Source organism: Protopterus annectens, chromosome 8.part0 (assembly GCF_019279795.1).
Source record: "Protopterus annectens isolate FY-2018-M chromosome 8.part0, PAN1.0, whole genome shotgun sequence".
NCBI classification, from domain to species: Eukaryota; Metazoa; Chordata; order Ceratodontiformes; family Protopteridae; genus Protopterus; species Protopterus annectens.
Genome location: NC_056741.1, coordinates 1,892,276,817 through 1,892,300,787, shown reverse-complemented (window position 1 = coordinate 1,892,300,787; position 23,971 = coordinate 1,892,276,817). Strand labels below are relative to the sequence as shown.

Sequence of the window (23,971 nt, the reverse complement as noted above, 5' to 3'; positions counted from 1 at the left end):
ATCAAGCCATCTGCCAGACAGAAGTGCAAAATGGGCTTTCCTTCTTTATTTGTGTAGCTCCACTCATGTGGGCCCAGGCAGTCCTCATATCTTGTTCTGTCTATCCTAATGGGTACATTAAGGTCCACCATTTTTGACACCAACTCATTTGCCCTGTTTTATCTAATAGATCATGCAACTACTGCCCAAATGCCCTTTTTTCCTTGCTATCACAATCCTGCTGTGCAGCATAGTCTGATATTATAAATACTGCCCTATGCTTACACAGGATTCTGATTGCCATGAGTCTGTCATTAATTTTAATAATACCCCTCACTGTCTTCAGAAGCTTCTCCCTCACCACAGTTCCCACACCATTTCCAATCTGTTCTCTACCTGAGTAGAAGACATTGGATCCCAAAAAAAGTGACTTTTGCTGCACTGCCCTTCCATCTTGTCTCCTATATACATAGGATGCCCAACCTCCTCCTTACCATCATGCCATCCACTTCAAGTTGTGTCCTGTCAGTGAACCAGTACTGAGTGCAGCAACATAGCTATTTAAGCTGGGCAACTGGGCACTGGTCATTTTTGGTGGACATACGCAAGTCAACTGAAGCACATAGAACCATCCCACCATAAGCATGGGTCTCTGGTTTAGTAGGGTAAGTTCTCAATTCACTTATCACCAGCAAATATCCATGCCCATTTTTGAAGACATTAGTCAACATGACGAAATCACCTAGATCCAATTTTTACATTTTTGAATGGCTGTCCCTGACACGGCGCACAGTCCGTGATCCGTGTACTCCTAGCTAGAGGGTACAGCACATCACAATCGATGCCCAAGTCATTGGTCTATAAAATTATTCCCCCATAGGGCACCATCTAGTGTCTGTGGTGCTGCCCACAACTCCATTCTTGTGTCAGTTTGAGGTGGAAATAGCATGTTTTTTCGAGGTGGGTGAAATACCATAGTGACACAAGAAGAACATACAAACTCCATACAGGTGTTGGCCAGAGGTCAGGCTCGAACCTTGTATGTTGTGCATGGGAGCTGAAGACATTTACCATTATGCCATCTGGTGTTATAAGAATATTTTAAAGATTGCTTGGTTACCAGAGATGCAGGATATTAAAGAATTTGGAGATGTCTTAGTCTCTGAAGAAAAGCGATCAGCAATAAACTTTCTCATTTTGTCAAAGGAAGCCACCAGAAACATAGACATATAACCCCGACAGTTCATCATTCTGAAAGAAAAGGTGAACAAAAGTATAAACTTTTTTCTCAAACTTATCAATGCCTTTTCCCATCTTTGCTAAAAGGAATAGAACTAGCGGCCATAAGTTGTTTGGAAGAAGATGTCTTTGTCAGATAAATCACTGTACAGTCTGCTGGGGTTTGCAAAGAAATAAACATTTTTGGTCTGGGGAATTTTATATAATTTATCATACTTTCTGGGGGCAAGTGGCTGACTCTGGCAAACTGTTAGCTGTAAAGAAAACATGTTCTCTAATGCTGGCAAGACAGAAGGAAAAGCAGCAAGATGAGAAAAATCCACCTCTAGAAAATCATCTTTGCTAGGACTCTTTATTTCTTTTTGATCCCATTGAAATAATTGTTTTCAGGTGAAGAAGCTAAAGAAAAACTTTCCTCAGAGTCAAATTATCCATTCTGTGGAGTAGAGACTTCAGAAACACAGTCTGTCTAATTCCTGTCCCTCACACTGAGAATCTGAATCTGAGAAAGAGGGAACTTTTTACATGACAGGAAGACTCAGAATGTGAGAACTGAAAGGCTTTAAATACAGAATTAGCAAAACCAAGCCAATCTTCTTTATCAGCCCTAGGTGACAGGGACACAGGTGAAGAAAAATCCCTAGCTTTATGCTTCCTTTTCATGGGACACATCCACCCACAGAAAAAAAAAGCATCCAGAAGAATGGCCCTTTCCATAGAAATCAAGCTCATCAAAGATATTTTGTGAAGAAGCAACATCCACTCCCTTTCCACTGAGAGCAACAGTGGTTCACCCTTGCTAAAAGAGAACAAATAGGTTCATAGGTTCATAGGTAGGTACTAGGCTATCTGCCCGAAGGCATTTATAAGTCTATCCAGAATGTGTTGGCTTTCGCAGCCCCCTTAGATTAGTTCCCTGTGCCTCTGTCCAGCAGAGCCATTGAAGTGATCCCTGGAGTAAACATTCTGTTTCCCATCCACTCATCAAGGTTTCTCTTGAAGAGGGTTAGTGAGGAGCTCTGCCTAATGTAGACTGGAATCTTGTTCCAGAGCATGGGAAGTCTCTGGAACAGGAATCTATCCCTCCAGCATGTCCTATTTATTGTTGTGGTGAGGTTAGATCCCTGGAGCATATGGCTCAAGGGGATATGGTTTTCTTTAGGTGGAGCATGTCCATCAGTTCTGGGTTGGACATGGCCTTGTATGTCAGGCAGAGGGGGTCAAAATTAAAGCTTCCCTTGTAGATTTGTGAGAGATTACCTGAGGACCCAAGGCCCAGCACTATGTCTGTACTGAAAAAGGTGTCTGATAAATGGGTAGTAGAGCCTTAGAATAGAAATGAACAGCCACAGAGGATGTTCATGCTGGCTTCCAAAGAAGCAACACCAGACAGGCCAAGAGAAAATGATGAGCAGTCCAAGGAGCTTAATATGGCCATAAAAGAGTCGGCTGATATGAAGAGGAAGCCAGGGGTCAAAACTAAAGCTTCCCTTGTGGATTGGTGAGAGATTACCTGAGGACCCAAGACCCAGGACTATGTCTGTACTGAAAAAGGTGTCTGATAAATGGATAGTAGAGCCTAAGAATAGTACTCTTCTGTCCTGACTGAAAAATGAAGGTCTGAGGTTAAGTCTTCAGTGACAACCTCTAAAACCAGTAGATCTAATGTCTGTTTTTATCTGTTGAAATGTGAGTTGTCTAATCTGACCTCAGTGCCATTCTAGATGCTTAATGGATGCAGAGCTCTGACTCCTCCCCTACCCATAATTCCCTAGGCTGTACCTCAGATGCCCAGATCTAGTTGCTTCTCAAACAGTAAGGCCATGTGCAAGAGCTCTCTTCAGCAGTAGGTTGTAATCTTATTATTTTCTTACTGCAACTCCTCTCCTACCATGTGAGTTTTTCACAAACCATTTTCTATCTTTAGCAGTAACTTGTAGATCTAGTCTTTAGTTTTCTCTATCCCATCTTAGTGTAGCAAGCTCTTAAGGCCCTCAGCCTTTCCTCATTTTCTTCTTTACCTTACAACTATATATATATATATATATATGTGTGTGTGTGTGTGTGTGTGTGTGTGTGTGTGTGTGTGTGTGTGTGTGTGTGTGTGTGTGTGTGTGTGTGTGTGTGTGTGTTTGTGTGTGTGTATGTGTGTGTGTGTATATATATATATATATATATATATATATATATATATATATATATATATATATATATATATATATATATATATATATATATATATATGTATATGTGTGTGTGTATATATATATATATATATATATATATATGGACAACAGCGCAGCAGTAGCGTTGTTGTCTCACAGCAAGAGGTTCTCCGTTCAATTCTCGGCTGGGGTGCCTTCTGTGCGGAGTCTGCATGTCCTCCCTGTGTTCATGTAGGTTTTCTCTGGGTGCTCTGGTTTCCTCCCACAATACAAAGACATACATCTGGAGTGTTTCTCCCTGGGCCTCCGCTAAAAATTGGCTTTGTTCCACGTCGGACTTTCCCGGTTAACAAATGTTAAATAAATAAAAATAAATAAATATATATACATGTGAGAGAGAGAAATGTTCTTAGTTTTTTCTCTAACTTGTCCTTATAGTGTTTTCATGATGTTGGAACTGACAGGGTTTAAAATGTGCTCAGAGTGTGGGCACAAATTTCCATTGCAAGATCCACACTCCAAGTGTGTTTATTGTCTCAGTGTTGTATTGTTGTTGAATGCCAATCCAATCTTGTACATCTTACAGAGTCAGGACCCTCCACACTAGAAGGGTCAAGCAATTTTTAAAGGGGTTCCTTCCAACACAGACAGAGGCTACCCCTTCGCATTCTTCTCCTTCAGAATGAGACAAGCCTAGTCCAAGGGCTCCGGAGAAAGAAAAAGACAAAGACAGAGATGATAAGAGAGAAAAGAAAAGGAGCAAGTCTTGGCTCATGACTTCAAAGAAAAGGTCTCCAGAACCAACACCCTTGGTTGGCTTTGATCCCTAGGTTCCCAGAAGAACAAAACCTACACTGACTCAGGCTTGATCTCCCTTTTCATGCACAGCTACTCACCGGGACTCGTGAGTTCCAGACTGCAGTCACCAACTTTACAGGAAAGAAGATATACACAACCATCTTTGGTAGCATCTTCCACTTGATCATCTAGAAGTCACATGGAGTTCAGTATCACCAGGATAATGAGGAAGTTTCTGAGGACAGAGATGCAGCTTGGGGTTATCCTGGTACCATCTTCTGGGAAGGTACCAAGTGCAGACCAACTTACCCCTCCCTTGCAGGAATCCATACTGACTCATCCTTCGGGTTTGGGATTATTGAAACCAACTGGAACCGGAACAACTTTGTCACCACTGGAGCTGCTTACATTGTTGATGCCAACTGTATCCCAATCTCTCTCTACTCCAATGCCTTCAGACCAAGATGAGACTCAGAGATGAAGCTTTGATGCAGAGTTCTGGAAGAGTGAAATGACACCAAGGTTTTTGAAGCCATCTTTCCACCTCAGCATTTGGGGCCCTGGATAGCTTAGCCCCAAGGTTGGCTTCAGGGATGGGACTCGTTGGTGCTGAGATGTCCCTCTCTTCTTTAGAATGGAGGGAGTCTTCTATCTCAGTGGCAGCCTTGACCTTCAAGGCTTTTGAAAGGGCATTGGCAAATGGCAAAGACAAGATGGCTTCAACCAGTTTGGTTCTACTCAGTCCTCATCTACAGTCTGTGTCTTCCCCTCTACATCCTATCCGACAGGGATAGTTGGTACCAGTGGCTTCTGAGGATGTTTGCTTCATTAGCTTCCCATCTGATTCTGACCCTTTTAATGCTCCCACAGGGGATGCTGCCAGAAAATGGACATGCAAACAGAAACAAGTATCCTTACCAGACCAGAGTCTTTCACTGCAGATACTGATTTGGAGGAAGGAGGGGTTCCCCTCACTCCCTCTCTGAAGATGTTGCCTTCAGTGACATTCTTGAATTAATGAAACAGAGAGGGGTTTATCATCCCAAGACCCTTCATTGGATGAGTCAGTATTCCTGGAGGCTTTTGGTACCGGACCAACATCATCCACGGTGGTACCACCCATTGACCCTCTTATTGATCTTATGGCTCATTTGGCGTGGAAAGACCTGATGTGGTGAAGCCCGTACCTATGAAGGCTGACAGAATCTTATCAACACCAACAGGTTGGAAGTACTGGAACAAGATTCTACCAGTAGATGCTAAGGTGGTGGCAGCAGCCACAAAGAAGGAGCTATCAGAAGAAAGCTCAACTGTTCATCCTGCTAATAGAGAGTCTAGGGTGAAGGACAGATTTGGGAAGTAGACCTATATGTCAGCAACTTTCATCCTCAGATTGCTGAACTATCTCACCCATTTAACTAGGTTCCAGAGAGACTTGACTAAAGAGATCACCAAGTCTCTCTTGGGGGTACTGCCAGTGGATGTTTAGAAAACAGTGGACATCCAGCTTCCCACCCCTAAATCTTCCTCTAATGTGGCTATGTCTGCTCTCCAGTGCAGCTGACGGTGTGGCCAGAGCAGCAGGCACCAGAATCAGCACCACACCTGGGTGCGATTATGTGACTTTGTGGAAAGCTTTAAGTCACCTTTCATTAATGTCCCTTTCAATGGTTCCACCTTGTTTGAATCTAACGTCAAAGATATAGTCATCAGGAGTCAGCAAGATGGCAATACTTTGTCTGCAGTGGGAGTATGCTTCTCCGTCCCATAAAGGACATTCTGTAGGAACCAGAGATCAGGGAAGAAGATGTGGTTCCGCAAATCACAGAGTAATTTCCATGACTCCCATGGTGACAGACACCCCCATGGCAGAGGGGATGGCAGTTTTAACCAATGATGCCCTAGAGGCAGAGGCAGTCTGCAGAATCAAGGCTTTCATGATCCTTTTTCCAAGAAAGTCTTTCAGCCTCACTGTGGAGGCAGTCGGGGGCATCTTTTCTTGCACCCACAAGCCTGGCACAAGATAACTTTAGACTTGTGGGTGCTAAGAACAATATCCAAAGGTTATTCTGTATCCTTTTTCCTCCCACCCCAGAAAAAGGAGAAAGTTCCTGATGTTCCTCCCAATCTGTGGAACTTAGCAGGCATAGCAATTTCCAAGCCACTATGAAAAAGACTAATTCAACTCGGTCCCCCACAACCAGTTAGAATCAGGAAGGAGTTTCAAATTATTTTTAGTACCAAAGAAAACTGGGGACCTAAGACCCATTCTGATTCTCAGCGACTTAAATCAGTCTATTTTGCCTCCTTTGAAGAAGGATGATTGGATGTGCTCTGTAGATATCCTTCTATACCACTGCTGCAGTATTCTTAACCATAGGGATTTCCTGCCAAAGATAGCCCAACGTCCGGCCAGTATATGAAACACTTTAGATCTTGAATGCACCATATGTCACAAGTATGCATCCCATACAGGACATAGGGCATAAAGGTGACATACAGACACAGATGCCTAGAACTTCTTTGCCACGAGTCCTAATGCCATTGTCACTCGTCGGTCTGAATGCTGTTTGCTATGATGAATACCTAGCCATCAGATAAGTGCCCCATTGGAGTTTTTTTTCTTTTCATTATTGATCTTGTTTTCGTTTGATTACCTGGAGTTCATGTCATCCAAGAAGGGAAAATGTCAGTGTGGGAGGCAGATTTCCCATAAGGATCATCATGAACAGTATTTTTTTTATTTGGGTGCTTTCCATGACCATACCTCCTGTAAGGCATTTGTACCTAGGACTTTTAGAAGCCAGTTGTCTTCTCTGGCCATCTACATAGAGAACCAGATGCTTAAGCAGTTAGCCCAGGGTAGCATAGCAGAATCGATTAACCCAGAGGTACTTCTGTTAGGCAATAAGAAGCCCAGTAAATCTCAGCTTGATTATTTAGCTGTCCAGTCTACACTAGATGCATCTCTAGAAGCTAGTGATAGCTCTATAAGCTATCTGGTGTCAACTTTCGATTCCTCTGTCACGACCCTGTTGGAGACCAGCATGGATCCTTCTTTTCACATGTCCTCTGAGGCTTTAAAGGCATCTGCTCTGGACATTGAGAGAGAACTGGGATCGATTATTTGGGGAGCCCTACAGGATTTTGGTCAGGGAAGAGGTTTTCCAGTACTCTTACTGAATCTTGTCATGTTTCAGAACATCTGATGTTTGTTAGAGTTGATGTTCCTACCAAGAAAAAACAAAAGACTAAGCATTCTTCCATATATCCTAAGGATCCTCAAAAGGAATGGCAGGAGTTTACTCAGGGACTATTTAATGCTTTAATGGCCCTAAAACTTCCCTAGGGGGTTTCTGTCCCTATTCCCCCTTGGACTTCAACTCCTTCCAAAAGGCCTAGAGAACTTGATTCTGCGGATGAGGATTTGGAGTCCGATGAAGGGTCCCTGTCTTATTCTTCTAGGATGCCTTCTCCTTTGGCTTATGGTTATGATGAAGAGGAGGCATTAGCCCTGAGTCTCGTTTGAAGGAGTTAATCTGTTGGGGACACAGTAGCCAGAATGATGGAATATTTTAAGTGGGATTCTTCTCAGGTGTCTGATACCCAGAAGAGGTATTATGACCTGCTTCAGGTGGACACTCCTAAACCTTCTGCAGTACCTCTTGTGTTGGCTGCTTTGTTAGACACCTTTATAGCTGCGTCTAAGACTACTGATTCTCATCCCCCTGCTTCAAAGAAAACTGGCAGGTTTTATAAGGTTCCTGAGGATTTTCATTTCCTATTTGTGTCCTTCTGCTGACCCTGCAGTGGTGTCAGTCTCTCTTGAAAAGCCTTCTAAGTGTTTGCCCTCTTCCAAGCTTCTGACTTCGGATAAAGATAGTAGGGCAATGGAGAGGATTGGAAAGAAAGTCTATACTGCTTCTACTTTGGCCTTTAGGGCCATCAATTACCAGACCCACATGGCCAGGTATGCTCTGGTCTTGATTGCCTGGGCTTGTCAAAATATTTCTGATCCCCCCCCCTAATTCTGAAGGGAAGTCTGCTTTGTCTATATTGGGTTCTGTCTCTCAGCTGGCTCACCACTCTATCAAGTTCAGCTATGATGCTGCTAATGCCTCTTCCAGAGCTGCTGCCTTTGGGTCTGTCATGAGGCATCACTCTTGGCTTCATCTGCAGTTTTTACCTGAAGACATTAAGACTAAGTTGCTGGATGCTCCAAATATCTTTGTGACTGGTGCTGCTTATATGTTTAAGTCCCTGCAAGAAAAAGGTAAAGCTTTGAAGGACCTTAAACATATTTTTGTGTCTCCTATCCCTAATTTCCAGAGGAGCTATCCTAATAGGTCTGCTTTTGTTTGCAGGCAGCCTCATCAGGCCACTAAAGGCAGGAAGGATGTTAGGCGAGCCCCTCCTGCAAAATCTTCCCAGGCTCCTGTGGCTTTCTCTTTCTGACAAGCTTGCTTCTCTTTGACATTTTGCTCCCTAACTCTCAGCCAGGTTCCCTTGTCCCTTCAGCTGTCCCTCGTCTTCAAAGCTGGTAGTTCATTACCTCAGAATCTTGCATTCTGTCCATCATCCATCAGGGTTACTGCATGGTGTGGAAATCTTTGCCTCCTTTTAGAGAGATTCTTCATCCTCAAGCAACCACAAAAAGAAGGAAGAAATATACAACCAACAAGGCTGTAGACCCAAGAAAATTAAAAACGCTTCAGTAGTGCTTCGGCAAAATGTCTTCAAGGAGTAAAACAGAGAAAAAAGCCATCATAGCATCTTATATACTTAAAACAATCAACACAAACAAACAATCAACTACAGTCAAAAATACTAATTAAATCTTAAAATGCCATTTATAAAGTAAAACAATGTATATGTATTATGATATATATTTCTTAAACCTCATCTAGAAGCATCTATATTACAACATCGAAGCTTTAGTTAATCGAATAACTAAAGCTCGACCTTGTAATGTCAAAAGCTAAAATTGTCGAATGGCCAATTCAACCAAGAGAAACACTTCCCTTGGCCGAATCAAAAAAAAAAAAACTTTACATCCAAAATCAAGTGTGTGTGCCCCCACCTAAATATACTAACTCCGAGATTGCTCCAAATTGGAGAAACTGGCATACTCCCCAGAACAGCCAAGGGAAGTGTTTCCCTGGGTTAAAGTGACCGTTTGACAATTTACGGTTTCGATATTACAAGTTTGAGCTTTACTTATTTGATTAAGTAAAGCTTCGATCTTGTAATATAGAACCCTCTAGAACAGCTTCCTCTTTTCTCAGAGGTTCCATTCGATCTGTCTCCCCTTCCCAAGTGGGAAAGTTTTTTTTTATTCCAGAATGTTCCTGGTTCTTTGAAAGAAGGGCACTTGAAGACCTTTTCTGGATCTATCCTTGCTCAACATATTTCTCAAGGTTCCTTCTCTTCAGATGCTTTCTCTTCACATCCTGATTCCTCCATTGCTGACTCAGGCGTTTCTGTTGTCCTTCGATCTGAAGGATGCTTATTTTCATATTTCTATTCACCCTCTTTTCAGAAAGTTTTTATGTTTCTCTGCTTCTTCCTCTCGTTATCAATTCTTTGCCTTGCCTTTTTGCCTCTCTACTGATCCAAGGGCATTCAAAAATGCCTAGCCCATGTGATTGCTTTTTACAGGCTCCAAGACACTCAGATTTTTCCTTATTTAGATTACCTGTTGATTCAGGCTCCTTCTCCCAGTTGCTTGTTACAGGCTCTGGAGTTCACCATATCTCTCCTTCAAAGTCTGAGGTTCACTATCAGCATCCAAAAGCCTGTCATGACTTCCTCTCAGGATCATGTATATCTCAGCTGCAGGATTCAGGCAGTGCCAATGTTATCCTCACTTCCACCTCCAAAGGCTTTGCCCTAGACAGTTTTCTTTCAGTCTCTTTTTCCTCTGCCTGCCATTCTAGCTATAGTGTTTCTTCAAGCCCAAGGATTCATGGCCTCTTTTATTCCAATGCACCCTCTTGCCAGACTGCATATCTGTATCTGAAAGTTTCAATGGTACCTCAAGTCAATTTGGCTTTAACATCACCACCCTCTGGATTTCAGAGAGCCTCTCCTTCCTTGTCTCAAGTGGAAGTTTGATTTGTAGATTTAGCAACTTACCCTCAACTCGGTCCTACCCTTTCAGCCTCTGGTTCCTTCTCAAGAACTGTTCACCAACACCTCAGAAATGGGGTTCGGCACTTCATGTGGTCACCTAAACGTCCAAGGTCTCTGGCTTCCCCATCAGAAGTCAGACCATATCAACATTAAAGAGAGGAGAGGTCTAATTCTGGCCCTTCAGTCTTTTCACCCCATGTGCTCTCCAGCCCCCCTGATACACAGACAACACCACAATGATGTGGCATGTCAACAAGCAAGGGAGCACAAAGTCTTACCTTCTTTGCAGGCTGGCTCTACAGGGATCGAGCTATCAGCTGACTCTTCAGGCAGTGTATATTCCTTCAGAGCACAATCTAGTGGCAAACTCATTCATCCAGGTCCAAAACACAGGCTCACAAATGGATGCTTCACAGAGACATGTTTCTGGACATAGTGTATTGGTAGGGTATTCCTCAGGTAGATCGTTTTGCCTCCCCTCTGAACAGGCTGCTCCCTCTCTCTGTTCCAGAGTGCCATGCCATCTGGTGTGGATGATGGACACCCTTTCGTTTTCTTGGATGGGGATGTTTTTCTGCGCCTTCCCTCCCCTACCTCTTCTCCCAAGAGTCCTGCAGAAGAGTCAGCTGTACTCCCCAAAAATCCTGCTAGTGACTCCCTTTTGGCCAAAACAGCATTCCCCCCCTCTTAATGCATCTGGCTAGGGGCAATCACCACAAATTACCTCAACGGTTGGACCTTCTCACACAGGACAAGGGATCATTCCTCCATCCTCACTTGTTCACTCTTCAACTGACACTGTGTGTAGTAGTATTTTGTTCCCTTTTACACACCTTTTTTTCTGAGGACATGCTCAGAGTTTTACAGGAGGCAAGAAATCCTGCAGCCAAAAAGTCTTATATGTCCAAATGTAAAAGATTTCCTGTCTGGTGCCATGCTCATAACCAGGACCCCTTTTCAGTGGTGGGTCCCTCTGGTTCTCTCCTATTTGTGTGAGTTGCTCTAGTCTGGCTTGGCCTGTTCTTTTGTAAAGGCTCATTTGTCAGCTATTTCTGCCTATCTGCCCTTGAATTCTTCCTTTGGCTTCTCGTTTTGAGGTCTAACAATTTCTTAAAGGCGTCCTGCATTTTACGCCCTTAAGGAAGCCTATTTCTCACCCTTGGGTCCTTAATTTTGTTTAGGAAAAATTAACCTAGGCTCCTTTGTAGCCTGGAGTTTCAGCTTCTCTGCAACACTGTACCTGGAAGACTGTCTTATTGCTTGCTCTTACTTCTGCTTGGAGAGTTTCTGAGCTTCCTCCTTCTTTGTTTTTTTCACAGGGGCCAGGGTGTCCCTTTGTACTAATACTACAAAAATGACCACCACAGATACAAAAATAGGAAAATTTAATATTCACTTAGCGCCTCGGAATGAAATGCTTTCCTGCCGAGGTACTAAGTGAATATTAAATTTTCCTACTTTTGTATCTGTGGTGGTCATTTTCGTAGTATTTGGAACTGTTCTTTCATTCTTTGTGGTTTTGCTGTCCCTTTGTACTAATCCTTCTTTTATGCCCAAGGTTGCTAATGAGTTGTTCTTGAATCAGACAGCACAACTCCCTTCCTTTTTTCCTTCTCCCCCCCTCAGTCTACTATGAAAGGGTCCAGGATGCCTTGATTTACACAGACAGCTCAGGTATTATTTGGATAAAACTAAAGACAATAAGATAAGTCTGATCAGCTGTTTGTTTCTTTTCGTCCTAGGACACTAGGTTTGGCTATTTGTAAGCAAATTATCTTCTCCTGGATATCTAAGGCCATTTCCTTTTGTTATTCTTTCATGGAATGTGTGTTAAAGCTAATTGCACTAGGGCTGGTACTTTCTTTAAGGGTTTGGATACCAATTCTTTTCTTGAAGCTGCTGTTTGGTCTTCAGTACATACCTTTACTATGCATTATAAATTGCATATAGTTTACAGGGCCAGAGTAGGTTTTTCTAGGGCCATCCTGCATGGGTTTGTTAAGGGATCTTCCCAGCCTTCCATCTTCCACTCCTCTTCTTGAGCTTTTGTACTCTCCTTACAGTTAAGAATACTGCAACAGTGGTATAGAAAGACATAATACAGTTGTGTAAAATCTTACTGTAACAGTAGTTGTCCTTCTCTTCACTGTTGCAGTATTCAGTCCATCCCCCTTTTTTCTTTTTGGGCTTTGATTTGGTTGCCCTTCTGGCCAAGGGTCTCTCCTTTTCCTTCTAAATTTTCTCCTTCTGAATGTATATAGCTTCATTTGTCCTGTGGAAACTGTTCTCTACTCAGGCAATTCAGTTCTGGTATCTGCATCCATACATCACCTTTAAGCCCTTCTTCCTGTATGGGGAACATAAGTGTGACCTACAGCACATTCAAGATCTAAAGGCTTTGGTATACTAGCCGGGCGTTGAACTATCCCTGGTAGGAAATCCTTATGGTTAAGAATACTGCAACAGTGAAAAGGATGACATCTACTGTTATATTTTCACAACTGTACTATCTCCAGGATCCCTGCTATCACATCAAAATAGCAAAATACTCCAGGAGATTTCTCCACTTCCAGCTGGGAGCCAATAATTTCCAATTCTGAGGGCTCCCATTTGGTCTCACCACAGCCCACAGGGTGTTCATCAAGATCGTGGCAGTAGTAGTGGCACACCTGCCCCTACTGGGGATCCAAGTCTTCTGTATCTAGATACACATGGGGACCAAGAACTCCAGTTGCTACTGAATTTAGAACATCCACAAACCTACAAAATGTCAGCTGACTCCTACAAAGAGTACAGAATTTATAGGATGGCACCTAAACACCAAACCTAAATCAGCCTTCCTCAGTCCAGGGTCCACTCACTTTGTCTAACAGCTTCTTCATGTTCTACATCACCCAGCATCTTCAGTAAGGTTAATCCTATGTCTCTTGGATCTCATGGCATCCACAATTTTAATGATTCCATTAGCAAGATTATTCATGAGAGTGCTGCAATGGACCTTAGCAGCACAGTGGTCTCAATCCCTTCACCCTCTGCATGCATAACCATAACGTTCCATCTGTATTGTCGATTTTTTCATTTCTTCTCACATATGGGTTTGGATATGAACCATCGGATCTGACTCGGCTGTTACTAAGCTCATGGCCACCAAAAAGCTCATGGATACCTCCTCTTACCCACAATGCACCTTTCACTGTTACCTCAGATCTTGTTTGCTAGAATTACTTCCCGAAGGAAGGACTATAGAAAAGAAATTGAGAGAGACCATTTCTGGAGTATGGGAAAGCTACAAAGAACCAAAAATTATATTTCCCATTCTACCAGAAACCATAGGTTGGGGGCTTGGAGGGAGGGCTTGTGAGGAGAAATGAAAAAAATGACAATACAGATAGAACCTTATGGTAAGTACATAACTTCTTTATCTGATATTGTCAATTTTTCATTTCGTCCTCATATATGGGACAGAGTGCTCTGCTACCTTTATCCCGGGTGGACTCATGGAAGAATATTCCTCAGAACCATCGAACCAAAGGAGGCTCTTCCCCTGGAGACCAAATCCAACCTGTAATGAGTGAAAAAGGTATAATGATTTGTCCAAGTAGCCACTGCTCAAATTTCATCCATGGACATATTACTCTGAAAAACTGCTGAAGTTGCCATGGCCCTGGTTGAATAGGAAGAACTACAACTTGTCTGTTGTGGATGAACATTATGCAGTCAGACAGCTATTTCACTAGAGTAACCTTGGGTACTGGTCATCCCTTTCTAGGACTGGAAATGAACAATTGATCTGACTTCCTTAATTCTTTCATCCTGTGCAGATAAAAACATAATTGTCTATGAATGTCCAATAAATGCAGTAGGTATTCTCCTTTATTAGTGAAGTGAGGAAAGAAGACAGGCAAGTTAATGGTTCGATTGATATTAGTCTCTGAAACAACTTTAGGCAAAAAGGAAGGGTTGGTGCTCAAAGAAACCCTGTCTTTATGAAAAATCAGGTATGGAGGCAGGGAGGATAAAGCTTGAATTTCTGATATTTTTCTAGCCGAAGTATTGGTTACTAGGAAAATATTTTTCCAAGACAAAAACTTTATGTCACATGTCACTGCAGGTTCAAAGGGGGGTTGAACTATAAAACATAGCACCAAGTTAAGGTCTCAAAGAGCAGAAGGATCTTTGTGTGAGGGTGGCCTAGTAATAAAATCCCTTTCAAGAAGGTTTTGCAAAGCTTGCTTGAAATTAGAGACAAATTATCTTTCCCAACATGAAAAACAGAGATAGCTGCTAATTGTACTTTGATAGTAAAGGCCGCTGTTCCACTGTCAAAAAGATGAGCTAAGAATTCCAGAATGGAATGAAATGGAGCTGTGTAAGGATCTATATCATGCTGTTGAGTCCAGAATACAAACCTCTTCTATTTGCTTCTATACAGCTTTTGAGTAAATTGCTTATGGGATGATATCAAACTACAATGGACTGAGGAGGAAAGCATAGGTTGTCTGGCTATAAATGGAATTGGAGGAACCAAGCCGTCAGCTTGAAGTTGGACAGACTGGAATAAATCACTCCTGTTGGATGTGATAGAATATCTGGAGTGGGTTCCAGAACCCAGGGTTTTTCCCATAGGTGAGACTAAAGGAAGGGAAACCAGATTTGTCAAGGCCAAAACAGAGCAATGAGGATTACTGTTCTCTTGAACCTGTTTGCATTCTAGAAATATTGGGGAATCAAGGGGGTTGGGGGAAAGGAATACAGGAGACCGGGAGGCCAGTCCTGTGTGAGAGCATCCCTCAGGGATTCTCCCATCAGGGGGGGATTAGGGCAAAGTAGCTGCTGCATTTGTTGTTAGAGGGGATGCAAAGAGGTCGCTGCAGGTTTGGACCCATCTGCGGAAAATTTCTTCCACTACTTTCTGTTTGAGGGACCACTTGTGAGGCATGAGAATGGATCTGCTCAACTTGTTCACAATCATGTTGGACTTCCCCAGAATGTGCGCTGCTGTAAGAAAGTGGTTGGATGAGATCACCCACTGCCACACTTCTTGACACAAGGGGTATGATCTGGTTCCTCCTTGCTTGTTTATTACTAGACTACATACATATTATCTGATTGAATCTCCACTGTACCCAGAGGAAGAACAGCCTGAAAGGCCTGCAACACTAGGAGCACTACCCTGATCTCTAGGATGTTTATGTGTGAATTTGTCTCGTTGGAAGACCAGGTGTCTTGAACAGTCTTTCCTAGATAATGACCCCTCCACCACCATATCTGGGAAGCGTCCGTGGTCACAGTGGCCTGCATTTGAGGGGGAACAAAGGGCTGACTTTGTGTTACCTAATCTGAATGAATCCACTATGACAGAGCTGCCCTGCAGGTGTCCATAATGAGTATCTGATAAGACATCGGTTGATGGGTTATCAACCATTGTGCAGCCAAAAGCCATTCTAGTATTCGCATGTGGAATCTCGCTAGTGGTAACAGAACTATATTGGCTGCCATTAAGCCTAAAGCATGTAGGACATGACGGGCAGCTATTTTCCTGTTCTGGAGTAACTTTTGTGTTTGGCATATGATTGTTAGTACTCTGGATTGAGGAAGTCTTGCAACTATCTGATTTGTGTCCAAAATTGCTCCTATGAGTGCCAGTGTTTGAGCGGGTTCCAAGTGTGACTTTTCATAATTTATTGTTATGCCTCGTTCTGTACAAATTTGGATAACAGAGTCTCTTGCCTGAATAAGTAGATGCCTGGTTGGGACAGAAATGAGTCAGTCGTCTAGATAGGGAAACACCTGGAATCCTTGTCATCTCAAGTGAGCCGCTACCACTGCCATGCACTTGGTGAAACCCTGGAGGCTGAGATGAGACCAAAGGGAAGCACTCTGACCTGGAAATTACTGGCTGCCAGCCAGAAGTGTAAATACCTTTTGGATCACCTGTCCATTTTTATGTCGTAGTACACATCCTGACGGTCTATGGAGAATATCCAGTCATCCTGTTCCAAGGAAGGAAATATGGACTGTACTGTGACCTTTCAGAACTTGTGACATCAAACTGACTTGTTTAATCTGCTGAGATACAGAACTGGTCTCCAGTCCCATGTTTTCTTTGGAACTAAAAAGACCCTTGAGTAAGTTTCTATTCTTCTTTGATCTGGGGGGACCTCATGGATGACTCTTTTGTCCAGCAGTTTCTGAATTTGAATAACTGCTTGATCCCTTTGACTGGGTGGAACATCCAAGATTTTTCTGTTGGAGGAGGGTCTTGGGAGAATAAAATTAGGTATCCTCTGGATATTATCCTCTGCACCCATAAATCTTTGGTTATTTTTAGCCAGGCTCTCCAGTGTAGGGATAGTCAACCCCCAATTGCCTCCATAGATGGGCAATTGGGCTTCCTTTCAGGAACACTGGAAAGGTCTCCCAAAGAATGGCTCTCTAGACCCCTGGTTATGTGGGCCTCCTCTGCCATGAGGGTGGCATCTTCCAGAATTTTTCCCCCCTCTGCCTCTGGGGGAACTTTCTCCTGGTAAGACCCCTGTGATTTCCTGAACCACATTTTGCCACTCCCTCTCTGACCTTTAGGGTATTGACTCTGAGGGGTGGAAAAACGTATGTCCACGGCAGAAAGGGTCTTACCCTCTTTCTCACACCTGGATAGCATAGATTTAACCTTGGGACCAAAAAGGGATGTTCCGTCAAATGAAGCATTGATAAAAGAAGACTTAAAAGGTTCCATAAAGTTGCACGGGCACATCCAGCTATGCCTTCTCATCGATATGCCTGAAACCACCACTCTAATCACTCTCTCAGCTGTATGAGTGATAAGCCTCATGAAAGAGTTGGCTACAGAATGTAGGGTTGGCAGCTGGGAAGCAACCTTCTCTCAAACTGCCTCAGCTATGGGTCCTTCATGCGTATCTGACAGCTCCTTGATCAGATCATTTTGTAACCTAGAAAAATGGGAAAGGTAATTCAGTGATCACAAGGCAAAGGTTGCAGAAGAAAATATTCACTTCCTGCATCTATCTGTCATCCTGGAATCCTTATTCAGAGGATGAATAGTGGAACTCTCTTCCAATAGTTCCTTTTCAGTAGCTGCTGCCACCACCATGGTATCTACTGCAGCCCCTTTTGTCCAAAAAGCTTTGTTGGTTGGTGCTGTGACAATCTTGTTTGGTCTCCAGGGAGTTGACTTAATAGAATCCCATGCCCACTGAGAGATCAAATCTATGAGCTCATCTGTGGGCAGAGTGACCCAGGAAGTAGACGGTCCAAATTCAAAGGCCGCCAGGTACACCAACTCCTCAGGTGAAGGATTTCTGGACTGCCAGCCACCTCTCTGTTTTAAAATCTCCAAGATGTCTCCGAAGGAAACATCCTCAAGAGGTGACTATGGGGATCCTTCTCCCTCATTGAGGTCAATGTCTTCTGTGGCTAACTCCTCAGTGGAGTCCAAATGCTTCCTCTTACAGTTCATCTTCCGAGAGACCTCCTCAGTGGGATACTCTGTGGAGGTATCAGAAGAGGCAGGGATACCCCGATGGGTATCCTGTGGCCTTAAGTTCCTGCTGTCCCTTTGGAACACCTTGCTTAGAAGAAGTGTGCAAGGAGAGTAAATGGAATTGAGGCTCAGACAGGGGAGGTAATTTCCTAGTTGCAGAGGCAGCTATGGCTCTCTCCAGAGCCCCAAACACTGACTGCTCCTGAGTGGAAATGGATTTCATCTCCAACAAGCCATGCTTGCAGGAAAAGGTCATCTCCAGCCCCAAAGACAGCGCTCCCAGGGTTAAAGCTCAGAAGGTCTGGGAGCCAACCGCACCTGAGGTCCACCAGGCTCGCTACAGCTCCTGGAGCTCTCTGACTCTTGAGAAGGTCAAACAGCTCTGAGCAAATGTCTGATCCGAGGAAAAGGAAATCTTTGGATCCAAGCAAGAAGTCACCGGGTGAATCAGATCTGAGGACTCCAAGACTTGATCTGAAGTCAGAGGAGGAATCAAAAGGAGTGGATGGCTTGGATAAACCTAAGACCATTTGGGTCGAAGCCAAGGGGGACTTAGTAATGCCCTGTGCCCACAAAATTTTTTGGACCATCTGTTTCACATCTTCTTCTGTAATACTTCTGGTAGAACATGAAGAAGAAGTTGAAGGAGATCTTGGTCTGCTTAGAAAAGGGGATGGAACTCTCGAAGGAACTGGGTCCACCGAAGGGGAGTACTGAGTCCTTGGCAACAAAGATATAGGCCTAAAAGGGCTGGAGGCTGGATCTGAGTACAATGGCTCTACCCAGATCAGAGAAGCTCAGAGCCAAATGAGCCTGATCCAAGGATGAAGCACTCAGCTCCGAAGGCCCCGAACAAGTCATGGAGCCTGAGGCTTTAGAAGATTTTGATCTCAGCTCTTAGAGATCTGATAGAGCCAAGGAAGGTCTCTTCTTCCCTCTATCAGCAGATTTAGAGGCAGAAGAAGCTGGGCTTGAATGAGCTGACCTAGGTTTTACCACAGATTTTGGGGGACCACTAGAAGATGGCAATAACCCCCTAAGAATAACTTTCTTCTTCCTTTCAACCAGAGCCTGGTGGTTGAAGGAATGACACACAGTCTTCCTGAAGATGATGCGGGCCCAGGCAGTACACACATAAAGTGTACGAATCACTGTACAGCATTTTGTGACCACACTTCATATATTTCTTGAAGCCTGTGGGCTTATCTTGTTTCTCTGACATGAAGCCAACAACACACAAACACACTTACCCACATACAGGCACAAGAGGCAATTTTTTTTTTTTTTTTTTGTGTATAAGATCCAGAACAGGAGGGGAAAGGCTACTAATGATAGTAGTGTAGATACCGCTTAGGGTATAAGAGAGGGAAATGGAAAGGACAGTAACCTAATAAAAAATTGTTACTGTGGAAAAAAATGGGAAGGGAAGATACTACTCTAACTATACAGAAGGAAGAATTACCTAAGAAAAGAGTTGGGAAAATTGAAAATATCACCTGAAAAATCCAAGAGCTAATGGTTGAACCATGTCTTCGCAAAGTGGTAAACAAGATCTGAGGTAACAGGGCGAGGTGCACTGCGGGTAAAGGGAGGTATCCAAGAGCTTTTTGATGGCTATGAACTTAGTAATGGTCAAGTCGGATCCAAACCCATATGTGAGCATGAAATGAACATTTGACAATATCAGATTTCAAATTACAAGTCTGCAAAAAACACTGCTTGGTGAATAACATCTCCATCTGTGACTGAAGGCTGCCATTTTCAGACAGATTCACCAGTTGCAAAGCTGACCACAAAAGCATCCCTTCCTGGTTGGGGCATTTGGAAGGAAAAATGGTCCAAAGTACATGGTACATGGTCAACAACAGAGGCCAATCTTCACATCAATGTCTTGGACCAGAGAGCAGTCCTCCTAGAATTGTAGACACTTAAGGACATACTCCCCAAGGTTGTGATATCCATACAGATGGACATTTTGACTGTTGTGTGGTACATCAACAAACTGTGAGGAACCCAATTTTATCCTCTGTCAAGAAGCCATTTTGGCAGTGGGCAACATCTTCATAATGCTTTCTGATAGCAAGGCACATCCCAGGGTCCTCCAATGTACTTGCTAGCAAACTGAACAGGACCATGCTGATGCCTTACAAGTGGTCCCTCTATCCTACAGTGAAACAGTTTTCACTCAATGGGGCCAACCTTGCTTGCCTCTTTACATCCTATCTAAACAAAAAATGCAACAGGTATTTTGCCCTGATCCATCCACAGAGAGACTCACCGAGGGATGCTGTGATACACAATTGGCCGCCTGGTTTCCTGTATGATTATCCCCCTCTGCCACTAATGAACAAATGCATACAAAAAGCAAGGTAGTGCAAGGCCAGTGTGATCCACATTGCTTTTTTTTTTTTGCCCTGGAAGACATGGCTCTCCTACCTATGGCCTCTTCTAGTACATACCCATGTATGTTATTATCCAGATCTAATTACTCACCCATTCTTATTGCCTCCTGTGGACCAAAAGTCCGTGAAATTAACTTTATGGTTCCTCCAGTTTAACAACAGCCAGAAATGGCAGGCTTCCTGCCGCAGTGGTCAATATCATTTCCCATTCACAAAAAATATCAACAAGGAAAGTTTACCACAGTAAATGGAAGTGATTTTCTACTTGGGCTTACTCCAAAGGTCTGGACCCCTTTTTAGCACCAGTTCCTTCTACATTTGAGTTTTTGTCTGCCCTCTTTGACAAAGGCTCCAGTTTTGTAACTATTAAGGTACAAATTGGCTGCTATTTCCAATTTTCATGTTGGACACAATATGTCAATTGCATCTCTCAAAATCTCAGAAGCCTTCCTCAGTGGCACTTTCTGCTGAGATATCACATTAGAGACTCAGCAACCCCACTGGACATTGCCATTATGTTACAAGCTTTAACCCAGGCTCCTTTTGAATCTGCTAACACAGCAGACTTAAAATTTCTTACATGGAAAATAGTTTGTTTGGTCACAGTAACATCAGCAAGATGAATTTCAGAACTGCAAGCCCTCTCCTCAAAGCCCCCTTATCTGTTTTGGTACAAAGAAACGGTTTTCCTTAGAACCAATGCATTCTTTATTCCTAAGGTGGCATCCAAAACTAATTTAAACCAGTCAATGCATCTTCCTGTCTTCATTCTAAGGTATTCAAAGGAGAATATCACCTACATTTGTTAGATGATCACAGACAACTCGGATTCTATATTCACAGATCAAAAGCATTCAAAAAGGAGATCAATTATTTATTTCCTTTGCCAAATCAAAGCTGGGAAAGGCAGCTTCTAAAGTAACCTTATCCAGCAGGCTCTCAGATTGTATTTCCTTTGTATGTCATAAGATAAACTTGTCTTTACCAGATATACCAAAAGCACATTCAACAAGTGCAGTTTTTACTTTGACAGCCACATATCTTTGTGTCTTACTATAAGTTGGACACTCACTCAAGATCACATTCAACCTTTGGTTTCACCATACTCAGGAATGTCCTTCTCTTTTACCACCCAGTTTGACTGTTTTGGATTCTGTCCCACATATTTGAACAGATGAAAATAGACAACATTAGATATGGAAGTTATGTACTTACCATAATGGTAGCTCCATGTTACCTAATTTAGATCTGCTTCAAACTCCCACCACCCCACCACCCACCTCCTTCCAAATTGTGATCTATGGCTTCCAGATGATAGAGTGGATATTACTCCCAGTCTGTGCACAGTCACACTGGACTGAAATGCCTTTTATCAACTATTTCAGATCACCAAGTTTATTATTTTCTCTCTGGAAAAGGGTTTTCTTTCCCTAGGTACATTTGATTATATATTTCAGACTAGTGGGGGCAAACTTGATCTGAGCATCTGAGGTACTGCTTAGAGAATTATGGGTAGGGGAGGAGTCAGAGATCTGGATCCAATATGCCTTAGCACTGGCGGCGAGGTCAGATCCTGTCTGATCCAACAACCCACATGCTTGAAGCAGACGAAAATCAGACAACATGGATCTAACATTATGGTAAGTACATAACTTTTCTTTCTTATTCTTAGCAATAACTTTTGGCAGGAAAGTTACTTTTTCTCATAAAAAAATGGTAAAATTGGAGGGCATTCCCCAATGGAGTACTTATCTGCCCAACTTTGAAGAAGCACTAGTCAAGTATCAGTTATAAATAATAATAAAACCAAACTGCGATAACTAACATAAACGAAGAACTGCACTAATAAAACAACAAACTTCTTTCTTATAAACTAAAAGAAAGACATTCAAAGGCAAAACTGATGCTAAGTGCTTTCATTCTTTAATGATATCTAGAACTTCTTCAGAACTACTATTAAAACAACAAACTTCTTTCTTATAAACTAAAAGAAAGACACTCGAACACTGAATAAGTTTTAGATATCATTAAAGAATGAAAGCGCTTAGCATCAGTTTTGCCTTCGGGTGTCTTTCTTTTAGTTTATAAGAAAGAAGTTTGTTGTTTTATCAAGTATCAATTAGTCAAAGCCCGCACAAGAGAGAAATCTTTAACAAGAAAGTTCTGAAGGTTTGCTACCCTAAACATTGACTTTATACCACCTCTGCTTGAGCTATATAGTGGTTAGGGTGCATGGAAGGTACCATAAAGTTTTGGAAGCTTGCTGGTCATCCAGTCCTTAGCAGGATGTGTCCCACATAACTTAGACTGCTGCAATAGTGAACTAATGATGAACATCTACCCTGCTCTTTTTTTTTTTTTTAACTCAGTCATTTTTTTTTTTAAACTCGGTCATGCCTTAAAATTAAATAGCTTGGTAAACTAAGTTCTGAATCATGAAAATCAGGTTATAACCAGGTTTCAGATTGCTAATATGTCAGGGTTGTATCCATGTCTGCAGTCAAGCATTTTTGTCGGACAGACTTCATTTATACGATGCAGTATGGTTTGTCAACGCTGATTTTGATAAAATTGTTTGTGGCTGGGCCTGGATTTATGTCTCCTGCTCATAATCAAGAAAGAAATGTGAGGAAGAGTATGTACACAGGGTCACACTTATGATTTATTTGTGTGAAACAATATGATAATTGTTTTTCATTCCTATTTGCCAGTAGAAAATGGTGTTGAATAGTTATAGTGTAATACTCTATAATAACTACATTGAATTACTTTAAAGATTTGCAGCAACAGTGGATATTTTTGTATGTCAAAGTGGCTAATACAGGAGTTACATGGTATAAAGTATATATATATATATATATATATATATATATATATATATATATGTGTGTGTCTATGTATATATATATATATATATATATATATATATATATATATATATATATATATATATATATGAATTCACTTCTGATACTCGAAATACTGAAACATCGAGTTTCAGTATCTTGAGACCGGAAGAATGAAACTCCAAAAACTCGAAAAATCAAAAAAAAAAAACGAAACACATAACATTGAAAAGAAAAAAAAAAGAAAAAAAGAACAACCCCTCCCCCCGACATAAATAGACACAATAAAAAAAAAAAAAAAAGCACATAATACTGATCTATGTTTATGCAGGGGGGCAATCCCCCTTCACCCCCATACCCCTGCTACTTATGTATACCAACTCTGAGGTCGCATTAACACAAAAACAGCAACACACCTACCTCTACGAGCCCTACACACCCATTACACACACACTACATATGTAAAATATTCACCACTCTCAACACCTATACACATACACCCTAAACAACTCCTGCAACTTCCAAAAACACTAAAAATATACATATCCCTGCCCTAAATCCTTAAATAATACATACTTACCTACATATCCGAACATAACCGCACATCGACCAGCATCTTCAACTCCCACAAACCACTAAATTTTAAAGTGAAAGCACACTATAAATACAAACCGGGATACAACTACCGCATATTCGAACTCAGATTCGACAAAGTGCAGTATTGACCAACTGCACTTTTGTTCTTCTGGTCTCGAGATATGAAATTCAATATTTTAGTATTTTGAGTATCAGAAGTGAACCTATATATATATATATATATATATATATATATATATATATATATATATATACTTCCATATCAGTGTTGCAGCATTCATTACACTAGGGATCCCTTGCCAAGGGTAGCCT

General features: G+C 42.2%; 1 protein-coding gene across 1 annotated transcript in view; it reads left to right on the top strand.

Annotated features, from left to right (window-relative positions):
* The window catches only part of SLC9A5 (solute carrier family 9 member A5), a 2,700,532-nt gene that overhangs the window by 2,413,312 nt on the left and 263,249 nt on the right, over positions 1–23,971 (top strand). The gene's annotated exons all lie outside the window — the stretch shown is intronic.